Source organism: Venturia canescens, chromosome 9 (assembly GCF_019457755.1).
Source record: "Venturia canescens isolate UGA chromosome 9, ASM1945775v1, whole genome shotgun sequence".
Classification (NCBI taxonomy): domain Eukaryota; kingdom Metazoa; phylum Arthropoda; class Insecta; order Hymenoptera; family Ichneumonidae; genus Venturia; species Venturia canescens.
In genome coordinates this window covers 13,335,766-13,350,733 of record NC_057429.1, presented here as the reverse complement: position 1 = coordinate 13,350,733, position 14,968 = coordinate 13,335,766, and positions in this window count along the sequence as shown.

Genomic DNA, 14,968 nt, shown 5'->3' with positions numbered 1-14,968 from the left:
TCTATCAACGCCCCGTTTAAATGAGTCTCGAAATATACGGCGCACGATCATTAAGCCACTTCCTACGTCGTTTTTTAATATCATTCGAGAGCATCGATACATTTGAGTAGGAAAAGACGAAAATTTGGAGTCAACGATATTTCGATCGGTGGATCAACCGATCGTAGCGAACGAAACGAAATTTGTTTATTCAACGACGCGGAAAAGAAGCACGAATTGTAATTAAATTGGAATAAATTGAGTCAAATCTCCACTCACATTAATACGAAGAGGATTTTAAGGGAGTTCGTCTACGAAACGATTTTCTTGAGAAAAATTACACAGTAATTATCGAGTATATAACGGAGATCTGGGAAAAAATTGAGACGATCGTCTTACTAGTAACATGAAGATATATTACGTTAATGATTGAAAGAAATTGGTTTAATTAACCACGAAATTTTGAATCGAGAGACATTGAGAAATAACGTTCCTCAATTTTGGAGTTTGACATTTGAGAGTGAAAGTACGAATTGATATTTAACTAATTGAGCAACTGGGTGAATTTAATATTGAATTGATTGAACCAATGACAGCGAGAATCGAATCTTCAGTTACTTACAATTTCAATTGATGCGTCAACGCTTTTGGGAGGCAAAAAATACGAAATAATTTGCAAAATTATCGTTGAAATTCGGGGTTAACGCTCCAAACAATAATCAAGTCGAATAATCCATTATAAAACTAACCCAAATATCAAATGGTAGGTAAAAAAAATTGTGCGCCCATCGAGACTGCTCCTATCATGAGATTCAGCTGAAACTTTTCGCACATATCGCAGTCGAATAATCACGGCAACGATTCGCCGAGAGAACGTTTCTTTTCTTTTGCTCCAAGTTCACATTGTAACGAGCGTATGCGAGTAAGAAATGGGCGAGTCCCAGCAGGCTTTTTGGAGTCGATACAATGAGAGGATCGGCGGGTTGTCCCGGGCAGGATTCACGCAGGGTGTGTGAGCTGTATAATTTCACAGATCGGAGTCGAGCCAGCGCAAGGGCTTAACTTGATGATATTTTCTTGCTAAATTGAGTTTCCATCGCCTCTGGGGATGGAAACATATTCTCCGTTTAATATAGGAAACCCCAAGGGGTTTTTTCGTCCCTCAAAGCTCGCAGAGAAATATCGAGCGTAAACTGCTTTTGCAGTGGGCTGGCCAGTGTCCCACAGAGTTAAACACCGGCGTATCGCACTTCTTTGCTCCTCTCGTGTATGGGAACCACGAATCCATTTGACACCTAAACCTCCGAGTGTTTGGCGAGAGCTTTCGGACGCAAGCAAAATGGCTACTGTGACGTTGAAATATTTCTGTTGACGTACTTTTTTCACGGTTTTATTCACCCGTCACATTATCACATAAAACATTTCTCTGTCTCTCCCCGCTCAAACGACTCGTGAAACCATCCAACAACTTCTAATCTAATTAACATTCTCATGACAAACTCGAACGTGGGAACGAGCTTAAGAACTTTTTCTTATTAATCTATACTGGAATTTTTCGGTCGAAGGCACGTGAAAATTCGAGTATCGGGTTATCCCCATGCCTGTGACAAGCTTGTGGGAATTTTCACGAAAATGCGGCCAAGCTAATAGACACATTCGAACTCTCATACAAAACATCGAACGTATCGAGGCGTTGCGATTAAGGAGTTTCGGTACAGAAGTCAAAATATTAAGAAATTGATCAAATTTGGTGATAATGTTCTTCAACATCAAGTGCGAAAACTCAAATTTTTTCAAAATTTTCTTCTACTTAGTTATCGAGTAATTACGCATTAAAGCAGATTTCTCATGCCCGGAATGTATGCCTATATATATGGAAACGCTATGCTTATACACGTAAACTTTAGTGATCGATTACTCGATAACTGTGTAGAAGAAAAATCTTAAAAAATTTGTGTCGTCAAATTTGGCACTAAAGAATATGTTCACCAAATTTTATAAAATTCTGAACTTTTTGAATTTTTTAATTTTTTTAGCATGGATTAGCATGGCAACATTGTATCGCCTGTACCGAAACTCCTTAAGGAGGGTGGCTACCGACGATACAATGTTGCCATGCTGCTAAACCATGTTAAATACATTTAAAATTTCAAAATGATAAGAATTTAATAAAATTTGGTGAACATATTCTTTAGGGCCAAATTTGGCAATACAAATTTTTAAAGATTTTTCTTCTGTACAGTTATCGAGTAATTGATCACTAAAGTTCAAGTGTATAAGCACAGCGTTTCCATATATACAGGTATACATTTCGGGGATAAGAAATTTGCTTTAATGCGTAATTACTCGATAACTAAGCAGAAGAAAATTTTGAAAAAAACGGTGTCTTCGCACTTGACGTTGAAGAACATTGTCACCAAATTTGATCAATTTCTTATCATTTTGACGAGTGTAGCCACCCTCCTTAATCAAAAGTCATTGATGCGCCAGATCGAGCTTCACTCTTACCACGCAACGTTGAAATTTCTGTTCCCTCTTTTACCGCGTGGCGTGTATACCAAAATTTACGAGTCTATAGAAAATACTCCTTCGACTGCGATTTATTGCGATTATCGTTTACGTCCGCAGCTTCGAAGCCTCGATTCGATGCTCCTCGACTCTTTGTCCTTTTAACAATATTTTTAAAAATCTTCGTTCCGCAGAGTTAGAAGATGCTTCAAACCCCTTTTTTCGCGTGAAGATATTAATCGATGCGGAGGATTTCAATGAAAATTCGTTTCATCGGTCGTGCTGAGTGGCTATTGTTTTCTTTTTCTCTTCATTTTATTTTTATTTTTTCACTTCGAATTCTTTCAGTTTAAAGCATAGACGGGAATTCGTCGAGTTAAAAATGTACCGGCTTCCTGTACAACCTCACGACCGCGCACTATGTTTCACTGTGTTTCATGTCGACAGGTCAGTTTTTCGAGAGAGAGAGAGAGAGAGATAGAAAGCAGTGATCGGTTGGAATTGCTTTCGTGTACTGTCCCACGTTTTATATATCTAGCTACAGATACACCTCGGAGGACGGCGTGTGTGTATATATACGTGCGGGTATCTACACGCGCCCGATCTAGTGAAGCTGTCAGGGAAAACGGATGACACCCGGCCCCAGCTCGCTATCAATGTCTCCTCCCTGATCGTTTGATCTCTCGCCGGCCTCCGAAAAAAAATATATTTCTCGCATTCTTTTTCCACTTTTTCCACGTTCTCTCGTCCCGGCTGTGTCGTCGGAGCGTGCGCCCAATTCACGCTCGGACGCGATAGCAAATCAACATTGTTTTTAAAACTTGTTATTTATTGGAGGAATAAAGAAATTTTGAGGAGGCCCGGGCGTTCGAGACGGCGATGATCGAAATATGGAAAAACGAGTTTTCTCTCTCTCTCTCTCTCTCTCTCTCTCTCTCTCTCTCTCTCGATATCGCTACTCTATATATTAGTTTAAAATTTCTATTGTAATCTGCGCATTGCCTAAAAGTAAAACTGAGGCAAAGAATAATAAATATCAAATATCAAATATCTCTCTCTTTCTACATACGAGAAAAAGGAGACTTCGTATAACGTCGCACGCTTATTAACGAACACATTTTCAGATATACGATTTCGATTTAATAAAATAATCGATCGTAATAACCCGGCTTCATTATACTGCGCTACAATCTAATGAAACTCGGAATGAAAGTTGCGTATACGCACGCTTTGAGATGCGAAATTAAAAAAAGCTGGAGATCGAGAATAAATTGTTGGTTTTTATTCGTCATAGATTAGTTTTTACGTATATATCAGAAAGAATACGAGGATACTCGACGGGTTTAAGCAACTAGAATCGTTAAAGCGGTATCGTTACGTACATCATATGCGCCGGCGATCGTACGAGCTGTAAGTCAGAGAGAGAGAGAGAGAGAGAAAGAGAGAGAGAGAGGGAGGGAAAGAACACGAAAGTGGACAGAGACACGAGCACGAAGTGCATCCACGCACATGGAAGAAGGAAACATAAGTAGTGACTCGAAGAATCGTTTCGACGAGGCCTCGCTCCGAGATGACTTCATTCTGGTCCATGGGATCGTCCAATTTACAACTCTATCTTTATCCCAGTTTTGCTCTCTCCGTTTCTTTTACCCTCGCTAGGATTCGGTGGGTTAGAATCTCAGACGCTCTTCCATTCAGGTTCGAATCAACCCCGGCACGAAAAACTGCGAGCGTCCGAGGGTAGGCGGTCCCACATTTACGGAACTCGCCCTTCCACTCCGCTCGAAGTAAAGGATCCGAAGGACTCGAGTTCCGTCGAATAAATCCTGCCGATCTCGCCCTTCTCGTTCTCAACGATCGATCCTCGCACGCTCCGCACTCTCTCTCTCTCTCTCGTGCACGACTTTATACCCGCGATGTATGCTTTTCGGTGAACAACCCTATTCATCCTCGTCCTTGACTGTGAAGTCGCGTCGGCGGCATCTTCGCTTCGAAATCTCTCAGCAAAGAGAGAAAAGAGATTAAAACGGAGGGAAAAAGAGAGAAAGAGAGAGAGAGAGAGCCGTCGACTCGCCTCTCTCTCTCTCTCTCTCTCTCTCTCTCTCTCTCTCTCTTTCTCTCCTTTTCCATAGGCCACTTAAACGTCTTTATGAGTTTCGGTTGTTAACACGGAAAACAGGTCCCGCTCGCGCGCACTCATCTCTTTCATTCTTTTTCTCCTTCGCTCAGCCTCTTCTCCTTCTTCTTTATCTTCTTCCTTTTTTTTTTCGATCATTCGAGCCCCGTATAGAGCCTAAACACAGACGTTTTCATGCCCGTGTGTATATCCGTTGCTCAGCTCGATCCTCGTACTCGTATTATCTGCATGAGATCTCGGTGGCTGTGCGAGAGAGGAGCGGACATTCGAGAGGGATAAAACCGTCATTGGCCGGAAAGAATCGTTCTAGCTTCGGCTTATGTTCCCTCGTGTTTCAGCTCTTCCTATATGTGTGTGTGTGTGTGTGCCTGTGTGTGTGTGTGTGTGTGCGGGTATCTCCGCTAAGATTTGTGACAGAGGACCTTTTGCTGCTCGCAAGAGAGGCTTTTGAGTGCGTACGCCCGCGCGCTCCTCTATCTTGTGGGAAAAACGAGGTGCACGCTCTGCGTCTTCGCGCGGGGTTCAACTTTTTCGATAGAGCAAATATTCTCCATTGAGAGGCTAAAATTAAAAAAAATTTTGCAATTCCCCTCGAATCGATGCGAAATTAAAAACTCAATATATTTTTTTATCTCGTTTAATTTCATCGTTTTTCTAGCTTATCTACCGCCCGGTGATGGACATTTTTTTCCAATCTCGAATTTAATTTCGTTATTAATTAACGCTTCTGAGCACTCGCGATCGTTTTATTTCCTCTTAATTGCGAAATGGAAGTACTTAGCGTTGCGAATAAGCCAGATTCGTATCTTTGGGCAGCGGGTGTTGTTCTTTTTCGCCCTCTCTCATTCTCGCTCTCTTTTCTCTTCTCCGCTGAAAACTTGAGTTATCTCTTTTCTGTTACTAGGCGCTCGTACATTGTACTCGGATGCGGTAAAAAAATATTGTGTGCATCGAGCGCCGCATGCACTCGAGTCGAAAGCGCACAGTTGGCCGTGGGGGAGCAACGCGTTTTTATTTGGCTCTCTCGTTCCTCTTTGCGGGGATTCGATTTTCCCTCGTTTTTTTCTGCTTCATCTACCTCAGCAGCGTCACTCGCTCGATCTCTGATTACTCCGAAGTGGCATTCGAACGGTGAACCGGGGGCATTTTTCGATGAAGAATTGGCGCCCCTTCACAATTCTCCCAATATATTTTGTTCACCGAATAGCCAAGAGCAGTCAGACAAAAGTTTATCATTTTTTATTATTTTATATTCGAAAGAGTTACGTGCGCAGCATATAAATGACAGTGCGCGCAGCGTGCATGGAGTAATAAAGATTGCGACGATGGCGTGATCGTCGGTGGCGCTTGAATCTGCTTAAGTGTGCTCTCCACCGCGAACTTGAAGGACCGTAACTCACGACTCGGAGACCTTGTGTTCTCGAGACCGGCGTGCGCGTACGACACAGTCGCTTCTCGTTGAACGGATATATACGAGCTTGGCACATCGCGGGCAAAAGGTGTGTGTGTGTGTGCGTGTGTGCGTGCGTGTGTGTGTGTGTGTAATTCGAGGCTCCTCTCTAATGTGAAAAGAAAATGTCTCAATACCGCACGAAGCCTCCTTTTTGTCTCTCACCCGAACTATATTATCCCTGTAAATATTATACTTTATAGCATATATTCACGCGTGTGACGTTGATGATGAAGAGATTCGGCTACCGCGAGGACATTGAGCGAGATGCGTGACTAGCGCGTGTAACGTTCGAAGTGCATACAACGCAGAGTGTAATTAAAAAGTTATTCAAATTGAAGGGGGCACGCGACGTTTATTGTGTCGGAATATGAGAGATTGGCATCTTTCGAGCTCGTTCATTTCTACAAATCTGTTTTCCTCCGCTCCACGGCTGTGAACGCACCCGCGAATGAAAATTTTCATCTTATTTCGTGTATATAGTCACATAATTTTCAATTTGCTCGGAAAGCGAAAGCGAAGCTTGAAAAGTACGAGAGGATTTTTATAATTTTGGAAAGAATAAAAACAGGGAATCGCACAGGCGATGCGAGTCCCTCCGCAACGGAGACAAACATTTTCACAGAGCGCGTGTTAACGCGAGTGACGAAAGGACTCGGGGCCTGGGGAAACAGAGCGAGGGGGGTCGCAAGGCGAATGTGTCCGCCGGAAAATGTAAATGAAGAATTTTCCGATATAAACTTACCGCGCGGGGCGCGCACAGGACACACGCTTCTACACATCCTCAAGCGGCAACGTAATAATTCCGTGTCGAGTACCGTCCTCGCTTGCGTGTGTGTCTGCTCGAGCCCTTGCACACTTTTTTCTATCGCTCCTAACCGAGGTGGAATCGTATCAGGATTATTATCTGTGTGGGTACTTCCGCAGCGAGAAGAAAAAATATGGAGAATGTGGGGGGGAGAGAGAGAAAGAGAAAAGGGAGAGGAACATTAATTCGCGAATGTGCGCGCGCGCGCGCGCGCCCGCACTCTTTTGCACTTATACGATCTCCATTTAGATAAATACACGTTGCCATTGCAATTAACGACTTCCATTTGAATTAACATCTCGAATTGTTACCCCTCCCCTCCTTTCTCTCTCTCTCTCTCTCTCTCTCTCTCTCTCTCTCTCTCTCTCTCTCTCTCTCTGTCTCGCTCTCCTTATTTTTAGCGACTCGCGCAAATAGCGTGTTTTCTTATCCACCCCGAATTAGTTATTCTCTCGTTCACGATATATCATCCGGACTCGTTGCGTTACTCATAATTTCAAGAAAAAAAAAAGAACGAGTATATGAATCAATTGTACTAAAATATAATTCACTCGGTGGAAACGCGTGTTTTTTATCAATAGAATTCGTAAGAAGATATTATTTTTAGTAACTACTCACATTTGATATCTGAAAAAACATCTTTTCGCTCCGATTTATGCTGTAATACAGTTCATGATATACGCTTCGTTGTCGTTCGGGCACGAATGTGCTCGTGCACGAGAATTGCTATGAGAAAATGGAATGAATCCAATTTCTCGGTTATTCCATTGGTAATTTTTGTATTTTAAAGTCCAAAATGATCCTCGGACTCGGATTTCCAACTAGAGTTATTCTGCAATTGCGCGAGAGCATAGCCGATTTCTCGTTGAACCGCCAACGAGAATTTGATCGCAAAGAAAGGGCTATGCTCCGAGGATACCGGAGAAGTGCGGCGAGACCTTTCTGTCAGAAAGTCTTGGCTTCGCGCTCGTACCGGCACGAAGCCACTAGTTATCGTAATGCGTAGGTACGTAATGCGCGTCACACGGCAAGCTCGCGTGCACAGAGCCGAGAAGCGTAGCACGCGTGAGACCAACGAGACCTCCCCCGACAACGAGATCTCTCACTCGTATGTGCTCACAGAAAATAAGTGGTGGAAATATGAACCCTTCGCCAACTTCGTTTTCATTTATTCTTGTGACAATCTTCCTCGGGAACTTGCATTTTTATGGAATCCTTCGTCCAGAAAATGTCATGGTGCGTCTATTTTTTACAGAAACTACAGAAAACTTTCCAACTTTCTTCCCGAATGAGATGCAAATGAATTCTCAACTACTTGGTGCACTGAGGAAATCATTTTTATTGAAGAAAATTCATTCGCAGTTGGGCCCAAAAATGGTCGAATCGACTGTTCAATCGTCGAAATTTTCCCACTGAAATTTAACTCTTTGAAAAAAGTTGTTTTCCAAACACCTTTTTATCAGCGTGGAAATTTATTGATCGATTTTAAACTACGGTAAGAAAACGATGGCTTCGCTCCAGTGAATTTTGAAGCGGGGAATCCGTTTCTTCTCTTCCTCACGCATATTGAAAGTTTCGTTAAACTGAAGCGCGGCTCATATTGCCACGAATTTTTGTATCGTAGGATACTGCAATGATGAATAGAGTGCATGTGCGAACGAATACATCGTTAGGGTACACAGGCTTGCGAAAACTCCGACGTAGACAAAATCGTTCTCTTGGCCGCGAGTGTGCGAGTGCGCTGCGAAGTTCAATCTCATCCATAAGAGCTCGTACCACGTCGGTGTGCTCGTACGGTGTGCATGTGCGCCGGGAAGGTGGTCGAGAAACGAATATTTTCCCACCGACAGTTCCGGCGGCTCTTCTTTGAATAAGATATGCGCGGACGAGATGATTTCGAATTAAATTAATCGTCGATCTGCATCAGACTAGAAATAGGCGATCGAAAAAATTGACGTTTCATGGTGATTGAAGTAATTTGGGAAATTTTAATAAAATGCAGCGATTAATTCAAACGATGATGGGGGGAAAAAACGAGGAAAAATGAAGACTTTTTTTGTCGTCGGTCATCGTGAATTTTCTTCGGTCATGATTACACCTTGGAAGAGAATATTTAAAAAACTGTGAAGTCCTCCGGATGAGCTTTGAATTGTTCTCAAACCCTCGCTCAATTCTGCTTCGAGGAGCGAATAAATAAATGAAATATTTCGAATAACGACAGGGAACAGAAGCCTTGCCAAACGGACAGCAATGATCTTTGGAGGTACGATAAATAATTTCAATTTGGCCCCGAGCTGCGGTGGCGGCTCTCGGTCGCCAATTTTCGGAGAATATAGAAGACTCTTCGTATTCGGAATCGTATATTTATAATGATATCATCGATCACTAAAGTGAAAGATCGTCGAGTTACCGTGCACGTACAACGGGAATTGTGGCTAAGAGCCAATCGAACGAAAAATCCGAGATGCGGAAAGAAATGAAACGCTAACTCATAGTTTTGTACGTGCATCGTTTTCCTAGAACAAAAATGGTGAAATTTATTGGCTACGCGCGGAGGAACATTTAACCGAAGAATGAAGAACGTTCATCGGTACTTGACACCTGTTACGGGTTTATTAAAAATCATTTTTCCTCCAAATTACGCACTCGAAGGTACGAGGTCGATGCTCACTCAACTAATTCACAAATTTCATTATTTTTTTGGATATTTCAATTATTTCGTAAAGTGAGTAAAAATTCTACGTACAGCAAAGTTTTTCTGCTGTATTGCACGTAACTATGAAGTTTGCGTACAACGCGTTGACCGTTGTTGCAGCACGCGGGGCCGAAGTAGCAGGTGGATTGAGGTAGCACGGTGCCGGGCGTGCGGTCGGCACCCTCGCGACGAGACTTTGCGTACAAGGGAATAAAATTGGGTGAGCAAGGAATACGGAAATACGGAGATGCTTTCGCGCTCCCCAGACTGAAATTGAGATTTCTCTGGATTTTGAATTCTCCAGTTTATTGCAGAGAGAAAAGTTTTCGACGAAAAAACATGGAATCTTTTCACTCATCTGCTAGTTTTAACTTCAATTTACAATATTTTTTTATCAAATTGTCAAATCCTCTCAAATTAGCTAAGATTTAGGTTTAATCTAGAGAATCATGGATTGCAGTGTTTTGGGTTTTTGTGGATTGAGCTCTCAAGGACGCGATAATAAAGAAATTTGACGAGATGGTGTGACGAGGGAGAATTTTGAATAATTTCGATACTGTTTCCAAGATGACGGACAAACGAACCTCAATTTTTAACGTCATTTTCGAATAAATTGAGAAAAATACATTTAACTTACAAAAATGAGTAAAAAAAAATGTTTCTCCCCATCTTTGAAAATAAAAAATAACGACAGCTCAATATTTCGGCGCTTGTTAATTTGTTGCTGTTGTTGAAAAAAAATATAAAATACCGCTGCGTCGATCTTAACGTTAATATTTTTATTTTTTCCTCCTGCAAAATACTCTTTTCGTCAAAAATTTTCTCGCAGCCGCGTCCTTATAACATCGTTATGGAAATTATTACGTTGTCAGTTACGCAAGGTATTGATGCATGGTGTAGTAGATAATGAAATGACAATTTTCGAGCCGATTGACTCAACCGCGAAGTTTCATAATCAAAATAAAACCGATCCAGGAAACTTTGAAGCAACCGAAAATTCTCAAATAAACGTCGATCCGTAAAAAACAGCGATAACAAAAAATCGCTTTCAACATTTTCCCAAATGATTTCCTTCATATTTTTCTCGTTCGTTGTGCCGAAAGAATGTTTTACGCTCGCAACTTCAGTAACGACCAAGTTCTTTTTCGCTTGGCGTGCTCGCACTCGTGCTCGAATAACAAAATTACGCGTAATATTCTTGAGTGCTCCTCTCTCACCGGCAATAAAAAAAAAAAAAAAAAAAAATAAAAAAAAAAACATTCTGTACGCTTTATTATTCGAGTAATTGTGGCTGAGTAGAGCATTTTGGAAGAGAGAAAGGGAGAGAGCGCTCTGAATAACATCGAACCTGCCTAATCTCACGAATTATGCAGAATGGAATAACCGAAGCGAGTACGCATCCAACTCGGTTTCCCTTTCGCGTATCCGCAGCAACTGAAGAATATTTTCCTAAATCTAAGCGAAAAAAGGAGAAAAATTGTCATGACATCGATAAAAGCCCTGAAATTTAAACAAAAACAAAAAAGCAATTCGAAAAATCACTCGCAATAATCGTTCAATTCATTTTTTATAATATTATAATCCCAGAAACAAAGATTTAAACGACGATTCAGGAAACGCACATTTACAAAAAACCAAAAGAAACAGCGCCTGTTTCACCAGAATTTCGAATCAATAATTATCGATAATAACAACAGCATCAATGACAATGAAAAAGCACGTAAAATCGTAGCCTTCCACGCACGTGATTTAACGACGCATTCGCGTTTTTTTCTCTCTTCCTTTATTGTTTTTTTTTTTTTTTTGTTATTTATAATGAGCTCCGCGCCGCAATGAATTTCGTTTCCAGTGAAACTCGCATCGTATTTGGTTGAAGATGAGAGTCGCGAGTCGTCGAATGAGAGAGGATATATATTTATTCTAGTAACGCACCACGCTGGATAATGTCACGAGGCTCTCTCGCGACACGAGATAGTCAGCACGAGGGTGAGCAAAAAAGTGGTGAGAGTAGGGGATGCTGCCGGGGAAAAAGGATCGGCAGCGAAAAGCGAGAGGAAAATAGGAGCCGGGAGGGAGCGAGAGGGACAGCCGAGGGGAACTTGGTGGAGAGACTTTTCTCATTTTCGCGCTAAGAGGGGTGTAGAACACTCGGTGTAGTATATACCGCGGCTGGAAGTGTAGCGACGTTAGCCAAGTCCTCATTAGCGCATTCCGGTGCGACGCCCGCGACTCAAAGAGTCGTAAAAACAGCTGAGATGTGTGTGCAGCATCAGAGAATCGAGCAAGAGACGCGGCTATCTCGCGCGGTTTTCTCGAGCTCCTGCGCACATTTGCTCGCGGAATACAATCGCTCCGGAACACACGAAACACTGGAAGCTAAAAAGTATCGATTGTTAATGAAATTCGTTCGGAACTGACACGCCCCTGGTATCTGCCAAATTTATGACTTTAAAAGATCAATTTTTCTATGGAATTGATTGAAAAACTATTGAAAAATGGAAACAAGCGCCCAGCCATACTGCTGGTTCAACTGCTTGTGCGGCGAAGCCGGTACCGTGATGGGTGACCGTGCGTTTAACCGTCCACGAATACGTGCCTCGAGCGGAAGCGAAAAACATTGGTTCAGAGTTTCGCTGTGTCGCTGCGTGGGCGACTGCAAATCGATGAAAATGAAGCAACGTTTACTGCTGAATTCTCGGTGGTTTTGCCGGCACTCACGCGCGAGCACGTATTCATACGGTGAACGAAGATTCACAAAGAAGAAAAAAAATGTTGAAAAGCACGAATAATTCTGATATCGTCGGATTATGTCGAAAGCTTATTCTTCGGTTCTGTCAAATGCGGTATGACGCTGTTCGGGAAAGTGGATGGAAAATAAAGAGGAGAAGCATGTGCGCGCGAGGAAATGTATGGCGTCTGAATCCCAGTGCATCAGAAACTAATGTAACGTAAAAGACTTGAAGCCAAAAAAGTAGTTAGCCGCATAGAGCGACGTGTGTGTATGTGTTCGCGGATACAGAGGCAGCTTCCGTGGAATCTCTCCGAGGGGATTTTAGATTCATGTAGCGTGAGAGTGTTTATAAATACGGGAAGCTGGGAGATTTGTCACGTCGCGGTCTCGCGCGAACGCTTTCGCGGTTTTGCCGCGTGCCCCAAGAGCAAGAGAGCGAAGTGCGCATCCCTCTCTCTCTCTCTCTCTCTCTCCCTCTTTTGCTTTTTTTTATTTTCATTTTTCGTCCCCTCTCTCTCTCTCTCTCTCTCCACGGTCTTCTATAGCGATGAACGACGGGCAAAGTGCCACGTGCGTTCTCTCGGCACGAGCGCCGAGCCGATATACACACAGCATCCCGTCTTGTTGCTCGCCTCTCTCGGTGGCGTATAGTCGTCTCAAAGGGCGCGTATATACTGCCGCAGTAGGACGACGGGCGGGGCTATTCGCGGCCGCTAATGATGCCCCGAAGCGTCGAAGTAGACCTCGATCTTTCTCTCTCTCTCTCTTCCTTTTTTCGTAAACTCTTTTGCTCTTACTCGTACGGACCTATCGCTCTCTCGCTCAATCACCGCGCGCACGAGCCCGTAAAACAGTGTTACGGCTGAACGTAAAAAGATGATGAGAAAAAAGAAGCGTCCATAGCCCGCCCATAACCGGACGTTGACCGTGTTTTCCTCGATGACCCTATTAGCCGTCCTCTCTGTCCTGGGTGTTACTCGCTCTCTTACGGAGATACGAGCGTGATTTCTTCTTTCGCACCTACTTCCACCGCGATCCTACTTTATCGAACTCTCCATCACTCTGTGCCTCGAAATTGATAGATTTCCTCTTACTTTATCCTCGCCTTTTCTTTCACAATCAAGTTTGCTAATATGAGAAAAAAAGAGAGCAGCCCTGCTATTTCAGCGATGAACTTCGGCTCGCGCGCGCGTGCGTGTGTGCACTCGGCAAAAAAATCTAATTGCAAGCTCCTTCGTTGGAGCAATCGCTTTTTTTGCAATCGAGTTTCTCCCTCGGGGATAAATCGCTGAGGTTTTGTTATTTTTATTATTCACGAATTTCGTCGAATTTACAATAAAAGATAAAGTCGCTAAGCTTTTCTAACGACTCCACTGTTGAGGCTCATTCTCCCTGAGCATTGGCGGGGGCTGAGACCTTCCAGTTTTCATTTTACAATCAAAAGGACCCCGCGTTACTTACTTGAAATGTGTAAATGGATGTGTTTGCATAAAGAGCGTTGCGAGTTGAGATGCGACGGTTGGTCTCTATCATCGTATGACGAGAGCAAGTATCGTCGCCGTCGTTTTCGTGGATATTCGACGATGTACCAAGATAAATTTCCTTTGGGCGGACACCACCGACGCCGACAGATCTGTCAACTGCGGCCAGATGAGAGCGCGAGCGAAAGGAAGAGCAGAGCAGAAGCTCGTCTTTCGTCTCGTCTCACGCACGCCTTCTCACCGAGATTTACTATTTTTAAGCAGCACACACGAAAAATGAAAAAGCAAAAAACAACACTCTTCAAGTCTCGAATGACAAAGTAAACGACACTGAAGCCGCTCGTTGAGGGAGAATCAATAATGATATTAGTAAGCGATAAGTTCTCGTTACGACTCATCAAAGTCACCGTTTTTAATCGTACATGTTTCTCATAAACAAAACATATTCTGGTTCGAAAATTCGGATGAGTTTTTGCTCGGATCTATGGAAACTCAATGAATAATGAGTTTTTACGAGCCCACACCCGATCGCTTCGGTTCGAGTTTCATCTCGATCCAATGAAATTCCATGTTTCCCCTGAACTTCCCAAGAACGAAATGAACCGCGGAAAACTCGAAAAATCTCGAGAAACTTCGAAAGAGTTGCTTCGACCGAGCACCCGGCGGCGAGTGCTGTCAGTCATTCGTTTCGATGCTATTGATTTTCTCGGGAGCAGCTCGCACCTCGTTAACTCGATGTAACAGTAGAAACGTCGGAAGCGCAATGCACCTCCCGCACGACTCGGCTCCCGATCAGAGAAATCGATAAAAACTAATGTAAACACTCGCTCCTAGTAAAATTTCTCCGGTTATTGACTGATGCGAGAGAAGATACAAAGTTTGCGCGTGAAATCAGTATGAAATGAAGGGAAAATCACCTGCTTCGCCGGGCCACAAGAAATATATATGCTCGGCAGCGCACATGCCCCATTCCCAGACGGAGTGCCTCTTACTTCCCACTATAATTTCCCTAAATACACATATATATCTATAGGGCGATGAAATGTCGTCGTTTATTTGCGACTCAATGGATAATAAATACACCGTTTGTCCGCCGTGAAATTGCCAAGTATAGTAATCGCTCGTCTGCTCGTTCCCAGATGCTCTCCGGAGATCCCTCCCTCCCCCCCCCCACATATC